This window comes from Aegilops tauschii, chromosome 7, assembly GCF_002575655.3.
Source record: "Aegilops tauschii subsp. strangulata cultivar AL8/78 chromosome 7, Aet v6.0, whole genome shotgun sequence".
Lineage (NCBI taxonomy): Eukaryota > Viridiplantae > Streptophyta > Magnoliopsida > Poales > Poaceae > Aegilops > Aegilops tauschii.
This window is the reverse complement of record NC_053041.3, coordinates 89,507,074-89,516,106: the sequence shown is the minus strand read 5'-3', so window position 1 is coordinate 89,516,106 and position 9,033 is coordinate 89,507,074.

The window sequence follows — 9,033 nt, the reverse complement described above, 5'->3', positions numbered from 1 at the left end:
CAGACTCAGATCAAATACCAAGATCTCGTTAAGCGTGTTAAGTAACCGCGAACGTCGACCAGGGCCAGGCCCACCTCTCACCTAGGCGGTCTCAACCTGCCCTGTCGCTCCGCCACAAAGATCCACTTGCGGGTACTCCTACGAGCCGACCCGACTTTAGTCATCACATCTGTCATGTATATAGTATATAAGTATATACCCGTGATCACCGCCCAGGTGATCACGGCCCGATAGTATAGCACAGCAGACGGACAAGAATGTAGGGCCACTGATGGAAACTAGCATCCTATACTAAGCATGTAGGATTGCAGGTAAAGGTAACAACAGTAGTAGCAAGGATAGGCTATGCATCAGTATAGGATTAACGGAAAGCAGTAACAGGCTATACTACTCTAATGCAAGCAATATAGATAAGAATAGGCGATATCTGGTGATCAAGGGGGGGGGCTTGCCTGGTTGCTCTGGCAAGTAGGAGGGCTCGTCAACTCCATAGTCGAACTGGGCAGCAGCAGTGTCGGTCTCGTAGTCTACCGGAGAGAAGAGGGGGAAGAAACAGTAAATACAATGCAAACATAAGCATGACGATGTGTGACATGACAATGAGCAGTGTTAGGTGTGCCCTAACGCGACAGTAGGTGGTACCGGCGAAGGGGGGGAACATCCGGGAAAGTATTCCCGATGTTTTGCGTTTTCGGACAGATGGACCGGAGGGGGAAAGTTGCGAGTTCGATAGGTTAGGGAGGTGTGGTGGACGAACGGACTGCGTATCCGGATTCGTCTCGTCGTTCTGAGCAACTTTCATGTTGAAAATATTTTAATCCGAGTTACGGATTAAAAGATATGATTTTCTAAAGATTTTATTAATTTCTGGAATTTAATTAATTATTTAATTTAATTCGAAAATGGATTTATGACGTCAGCATGATGTCATGCTGACATCAGCAGTCAACTGGGGTTGACTAAGTCAAACTGACATGTGGGTCCAGTGGGACCCACCTGTCATTCTCTGTTTAGGTTAGTTAGGGTTTAGCTAAATAATTACTGTTTAATTAAATTAATTATCTAATTAGATTAATTTAAACAGGATTAATTAACTTAATTAATTTAGTTAATTAATTAATTAATTAAATTTATTTATTTTTATTATTTGTTTTACTATTATTTTTATTTTTATTTATTTATTTATTTATTTTTATTAACTAGTTTATTATTTTTATTTTTATTATTATTACTATTATTATTTATTATTATTATTTTATTTGATTTTCCTTTTTTTTGTAAACGTTCTGTGGGGGGGGGGCGCGGGCCCCGTTTGGCAGTGGCCCAGGGCCATAGCGGGTCGGGCGTCGGGCATAGCCCGAAGGGGCGCTGCGAGCGTGGCCGGCAGGGGCGCACCCGACCGGGCGCCCGCGGCCACAGCAGGGCGCCGGAGCAAGGGGAGGGGGGTGCCAGTGGCCAGGGGCGGCCGGAGTCAGGCGCGGCGAAGGCCAGCGGGCGCGGGACGCGGCCGGTGCGGCGCATCCGCGGCGGCGCGGACGGCACCGGAGCGGGGCACGGGGAGCGGCGGCCACGCGCGGCCACGGGCGCGTGCGGGGGCGAGGGTGCGGGGCGAACGGACGGCGTGCGAGGCCACCGCGGGCGGGCGGCTGTGGGCGCACGCCGGGGGAGTGGGGCTGCGGGAGCGCGAGGCAACGGCGCGGGCCGCGCGGCGGGGCGAGGAAAGGAGAGGAGGGGCGTGGAGGCCGTGGCCTCACCGGGGGTGTAGGGACGGGGCAGCGGGGCTCGTGGAGGGGGGTCGGGGACGACGGCGCCGGAGGGGAAGCAGGCCGTCGGGGACGAGACGAGGTCGAGGCGGCGTCGATCCAGGCGGCGGGGTCGTCGGGCGAGCGGGGAACTCCAGGGAGGAGGCGGCGAGGTGGCCGTGGCGGTGGCGTTCCGGGCGGCAGCGAGGAGGCCAGGAGGGGCGGCGAGGCGGGCGACGGGTGGCGTCGGGGGCGATCCCGATCCAGGAGGGGATCGGGGGAGTGGGGGGAAGTGGGGAGGAGGTGTCGGTGGTGAGTGGGGGGGAGTGGATAAGGTGTCGGTGGTGGGGGGGTGGCCGGCCGGCTGGGCCTGGGGTCGGCCCAGTTGGGCCAGGGCCCAGTAGGGGGAGGGGGGTTCCTCCTTTCTTCTTTTTTTTCTGTTTGTTTTCTCTGTTGCATTTTCTTTTCTTTTTATTTATTTTCTTTTCTGTTTTACATCATTTTAAAATAGTTAGGCATTTTCTAAAAATATGTTTTCTCCACAATAATTATCAGTGTAATATCTGGCACCCACCGAACATTTTTGTTTAAATTTTTGAAAACTTTTATTATTGACATTAATTTGAATTTAAATTTTGAAACGGTTTCGAATCATCGCGAGGTTAACAACGGTAACCGTGGTGACGTGGCATCATTAGCGTGGGATTACTGTAGCTTAATTATCCGGGCATCACAAATCTCCTCCACTACAAGAAATCTCGTCCCGAGATTTAGGAGGTAGAAGGAAAAAATGCGGGGTATTCTTCGCGCAGACGATCCTCGCGTTCCCAAGTGGCCTCATCTTCAGAATGGTGTGACCACTGGACTCTGAGAAACTTGATCACCTTCTGACGTGTGCGGCGTTCAGCTTGGTCGAGAATGCGGACCGGATGCTCCTTATAGGAGAGGTCTTGCTGCAATTCGAGCACTTCATGATCCACTGCTCGGATTGGGTCCTTGAAGCAACGGCGGAGCTGTGACACATGGAACACATCGTGAACCTGAGAAAGGTTCGGCGGAAGCTCCAGTTGGTATGCCACTTTTCCACGGCTTTCGAGAATAGTGAATGGGCCAATATATCGAGGAGCTAGCTTGCCCTTGATCCCGAAGCGGTGAGCACCCTTCATAGGTGTGACTCGAAGATAAGCCTTTTCGCCAGGTTGATAGACCATGTCTTTATGATGACGGTCATACTGACTCTTCTGACGTGACTGAGCAGTCTTGAGATTCTCACGGATAATGCGGACTTGTTCTTCGGCATCTTGGATAATATCCGGACCAAAGAGTGGACGTTCCCCAGTTTCTGACCAGTTCAGAGGGGTTCGGCACTTTCGTCCATATAACACTTCGAAGGGGGCCATCTTCAGACTAGCTTGATAGCTATTATTATAAGAGAGCTCAGCATACGGGAGAGATTCCTCCCATTTCTTGCCGAAGGAAATAACACAAGCTTGAAGCATGTCTTCGAGAACTTGGTTGACACGTTCAACTTGCCCTTGCGACTGAGGATGAAATGCAGTACTGAATGACAGATGAGTTCCCATAGCTTCTTGGAAACTTGCCCAGAATCTTGAAGTGAATAAGCTGCCACGGTCTGAGCTGATAACCAATGGAATACCGTGGAGTGAAACAATCCTGGACATATAGAGCGTTGCCAGCTGGCTAGCAGTGATCGTTTCTTTGACTGCCAGAAAATGTGCAACTTTGGAAAGCCGGTCAATGACGACAAGAATAGCATCATTACCTTTCTGTGATTTGGGAAATCCAGTGACGAAGTCCATCTCAACATGGTCCCATTTCCATTCAGGAATAGAGATAGGTTGCAGAGTTCCAGCAGGCCTTTGATGTTCTGCTTTGATACGACGGCAAACGTCACACTCAGCAACATAACGAGCAATGTCTTGTTTCATATTAGACCACCAGAATCTCTGACGGATGTCTTGGTACATCTTTGTACTACCAGGGTGGATACATAGAGGCGTATCATGAGCTTCTTTCATAACTTCCTGTGTCATATTCAGGTTTTTCTCTGCACATGGCACCACTAGGCGGCCCTTGAAGTATAAGGTGCCATCTTCAGCAATAGTGAAGAATGAGGGCTTTCCTTCTGCGAGGTAGCGCTTAATCTTGTGGGCTTCAGAGTCATACTTCTGTAGCCTTTTTATGCTATCCACGAGATCTGGTTTAGCAACTAGGGTATTGAGGGAACCCTGGGTAACAACGTGGAGGTTCACCTTGCCAAACTCCTTAGGAGGGGAGCGAGTGCACCCGGAGGGACAATATGGAGGTTCAGCTTCCTGAATTCTTCAACAAGCGAGGGCTGAACTTTGTGAACCTGGAGGTGGTTGCAGTAAGACTTGCGGCTCAAGGCATCAGCCATTACATTAGCCTTGCCTGGCATATAGGAAATACCCAAGTCAAAGTCTGCAACAAGCTCCATCCATCTCTGCTGACGGAGGTTCAGGTCTGGCTGAGTAAACAGATACTTCAGACTTTGGTGGTCAGTGAAGATCTCGCAACGATTACCGAGAAGGTAATGTCGCCACTGCTTCAGCGCATGAATGACAGCAGCAAGTTCGAGGTCGTGAACTGGGTAGTTCTCTTCGTGAGGGCGCAATTGCCGAGAGGCATAAGCAATCACTTTGCGGTCTTGCATTAGGACACAACCTAAGCCTTGACGGGAAGCGTCGCAGTAAATGACGAAGTCCTTCTTAGTATCAGGTGGAGCTAGAACTGGAGCAGAAGTCAACTTGTCTTTGAGTGCCTGGAAACTTTCCTGACATTTGTCTGTCCATTGGAACTTGACGCCCTTATGCAACAGATTAGTCAGAGGCCTGGCGATCTTGGAGAAGTTCTCGACGAATCGACGGCAATAGCTGGCGAGACCGAGAAAACTTCTGACTTGCTTAACGTTCTTGGGAGGAGTCCAATCAAGAATAGCCTGAACTCGCTCGGGGTTGACGTCAATACCATCCTTAGAGATGACATGCCCAAGATAGGTTACTTCCGGTAGCCAGAATTCACATTTGGAGAACTTGGCATATAGTTGATGCTCTCGTAGCTTTTCCAGCACAAGTCGAAGATGTTCAGCATGTTCTTCTTCGTTCCTGGAAAATACCAGGATATCATCCAGATAAACCACGACGAACTTGTCGAGGTAATCCATGAATATATAGTTCATCAGATGAGAGAAGGTGGCTGGAGCATTGGTTAAACCGAAAGACATGACGGTGTACTCGTATGAACCATAGCGAGTCACGAAGGCGGTCTTTGGGATATCCTCTTCGCGAACACGGATCTGGTGGTAACCCAACCTCAAGTCGAGCTTAGAGAACACTGACGAACCCGCCAGTTGATCATACAGTTCATTGATCCGAGGAAGAGGGTATTTATTCTGAATGGTAGCTTGGTTTATAGGACGGTAGTCTTGAACCAATCGGTTAGTCCCATCCTTCTTCTTGACAAAGAGAGAAGGTGCTCCCCAAGGAGAGCAACTTGGGCGAATGAATCCTTTGCGAAGAGATTTGTCGATTTCCTCCTTAAGCTCAAGGAGTTCATGCGGCGGCATTTTGTAGGGTCGCTTTGCTATAGGAGTGGTGCCTGGTTTCAAGTCGATGATGAATTCGACAGCTCTAGCAGGGGGAATCCCTGGAAGTTCTTCAGGGAAGACGTCGAGGAATTCACGCACGACGGGAATGTTTTCAATGCCCTCGAGTGGTGCAGCATTCAATGCATTCAATGCATAGAGCCTTGCCTCGGCATTTTGCACCAGATGGGCTTGGTAAGTAACTATCTCATCTGAAGGGTGTAGCAGATGGACGGTCTTAGTGGTGCAAACGATTGAAGCAGTATGCGCTTTTAACCAATTCATTCTCAGAATGAGATCAATGCTACAGGACTTCAGTACGATGGGAGAGATAAGAAATTCCAGTCCTTCGATTTCAACGGGGACGTCGTTGCAAATCATGGAGGTTCGACATTGGCCCGCAGGGGTGTGTACTAATAGTGAAGCATTCATGTCTTCGCTTCTAATGCCATGCATGAATGCAAAATCTTCTGACATGAATGAATGTGATGCACCTGTATCAAATAAAACGGATGCTGGTACTGAATTTACGAGGAGTGTACCCATCACAGTAGCAGGCTGGTCTTGAGCTTCGTTGAGATCAATGTGGTTGGCATGATCACGACCATAAGACTTAGCATTGTTGTTGCGGGGCTGGTTGTTACCACGCCCAGCTGCTGGAAGGGCCAGTTGATTCTGGTTCTGATTCTGATAGCAGTTCCTGGCAAAGTGACCCGGTTGACCACACTTGAAGCACAGACCATTATCGGGAGTGGGAACAGGAGCCCCAGGTGGGGGAGCTGGTAGCTTTGACTGCCTAGATGGTGGAGGAGGCAGACGCGGTGCAGCATAAGATTTCCTTGGAGCAGGTGCATTTGGACGGTACATGCTGTTCGGGATCCATATCTTTCGCTTTTGCGAGGGCGGGCCCGAAGATGAGCCCATGTCACAGTTGCGCCTCTGAGAGCTCTGGTATTCCTGCAGACCAGTCTCGACATTGATGGCCTTATTCACCAAGGTGGCGAAATCGGCGAAGTCATGCACTAGAAGTGCGAGCTTGATGTCAGCTTGTAGTCCATCACGGAACTTCTCCTGTCTGCGAGCATCAGTTGTAATGTCTTCTTCAGCATAGCGGGACAGGTCCAGAAACTCCCGTTGATAAGCTTCAACAGTTTTGTTGCCTTGGGTGAGGTTGCGGAACTCACGCTTCTTCCGGTCCATGACTCCCTGAGGAATGAAGCGGGCACGGAAAGCAGCTTGGAAGTTTGGCCAGGTGATGATTGTTCCAGCTGGCAGAGTACGCCTGTGGCTGTCCCACAATTGAGCTGCGGGTCCCTTCAGAAAGAAGGAAGCAAAGTTGACATAGCTGGCAGGGGCTACATTGGCAGACTCCATCTCATAGGTGATGTCACGAAGCCAGTCATCAGCATCCAGAGGCTGAGTTGAGCTGCGGTACACAGTTGGATTGAGGCGCATGAAATCCTGCAGAGTTACTGGGGTTGGTTGCTGGTCCATATTGGGGCGAGGAAACTGAGCCATCATATTTTCCATGAATTGGCGGTTCAGTTCAAACTGTTGGATCATACCAGCCATGTACTCAGGTGGTGGTGGGGCATTGCCACCACGACCACGACCACCTGGTCTAACCATCCTGCTAATATATAACAGGGGTAGTTCAGCATTGAGAAATTTGCAAAGACAAGAATCATTCATGATGAAACATTGCATAATGAAAGGAGCATGATAGCTACTACATAGTAGTCGGCATAACTTACAAAAGGGGTCATGCATAGAGTTCAGTACATAGAGTTCAGTACATAGACTAAAACATCATAGGCGGCACACAGGCTCGCGGCGAATGCATCTAACACTACAAGCAAGCCTACATCAGTCCCAAGAGGTACTGTGGAGGTAATCGTAGCCCGACAGCTAGTAGTGAGGCAACGGATAGCCCTCCACGTCAGCAGACTGGGGGCCGCGGATACTCGGGTGTAGAGCCCGATGCTCAGGTGGCAGAAGAGGACCAAGTGCGGGAGAGTAGCCTCCCACCTCTGGCCAACCGACACCGTGGGGCATCACGGTCCTGGCTGGGTAGATCGCAGTACGCGGTAGCTGTCCAGATCGGACAAAGGGGTGCAGTAGCGTCAGAGCACGGTAAAGGTGCTGACGGGTGGTGTACATCTCGTGGCGAAGAGCTCGGTTAGCTCGATCCAGCCCATCAGCATGCAGAACCAGGTTCTGATGGTAGAAGGGCTCTCGGGTGACAGTGGAGTAGGCAGCAGTATAGTATCCCTCCGCACCAACATCAGATGCGATAGCAATGTGCCTGAAAGGGGAGGTGTCCAACTCCCGATACTCTCCACGAAGACGTGTCAGAGCAGCATAGGCAGCATCATGGACAGCCATATCGATGGTCACACCAACACCATGTGCGGTGTGCAGCACAGTAGTGGAGTCATACTCCCGAGAGTAGAGGTGGACGATGGCACGGTACTGCTCCTGGTTAAAGTCCTGGTACTCCTCGTAGACGGTGTACTCAGGGTGCCAGCGATAACCCAGATAGGTCATCATCTCAGCTAGCACCGCAGGTGATCCCGAGGCACCAATGGTCGTCATGTGGCGCACGACCTGCCTCGTGGGTTCCATCTGAAAGCAAGGATGTTTCAAAGGAGTCAAATGACAGTGTGTGAATTGTTCAAAATACTATTCTAAGAAACAACTATGGCTTATCCAACTTTGGGGTGAATGCGGTCACGGGATCCTAGTGTTAGAGTTAGTAAATTCGTTTAACCCGAGTAGAAGAGAGTTCAGAGTCCCAGAGTAAAGGTCGAGGAGTAAAAGATCCTAGTACCACCCAATGGCGACGTGGGCCCGTAAGACACACAGCCATGTTAGTAAAAGTTTTGTAATGTTCTAGACTCGACTTCGGCCAAGGAGTGTGGAAAGGGGGATTCCTACAGGCAGTCGGCTCTGTTACCAACTTGTGACGCCCCCGATTTGACCGTACACTAATCATGCACGCAAATGTGTACGATCAAGATCAGGGACTCACGGGAAGATATCACAACACAACTCTAAAACATAAATAAGTCATACAAGCATCATGATACAAGCCAGGGGCCTCGAGGGCTCGAATACAAGTGCTCGATCATAGACGAGTCAGCGGAAGCAACAATATCTGAGTACAGACATAAGTTAAACAAGTTTGCCTTAAGAAGGCTAGCACAAACTGGGATACAGATCGAACGAGGCGCAGGCCTCCTGCCTGGGATCCTCCTAACTACTCCTGGTCGTCGTCAGCGGCCTGCACGTAGTAGTAGGCACCTCCAGTATCATAGGTGTCGTCGTCGACGGTGGCGTCTAGCTCCTGGACTCCAACATCTGGTTGCAACAACCAGATAGAAAGGAAAGGGGGAAAAGAGGGAGAAAGGCAACCGTGAGTACTCATCCAAAGTACTCGCAAGAAAGGAGCTACACTACATATGCATGGGTATATGTGAGTAAAGGGCCATATCGATAGGTTAGGGAGGTGTGGTGGACGAACGGACTGCGTATCCGGATTCGTCTCGTCGTTCTGAGCAACTTTCATGTTAAAAATATTTCAATCCGAGTTACGGATTAAAAGATATGATTTTCTAAAGATTTTATTAATTTCTGGAATTTAATTAATTATTTAATTTAATTCGA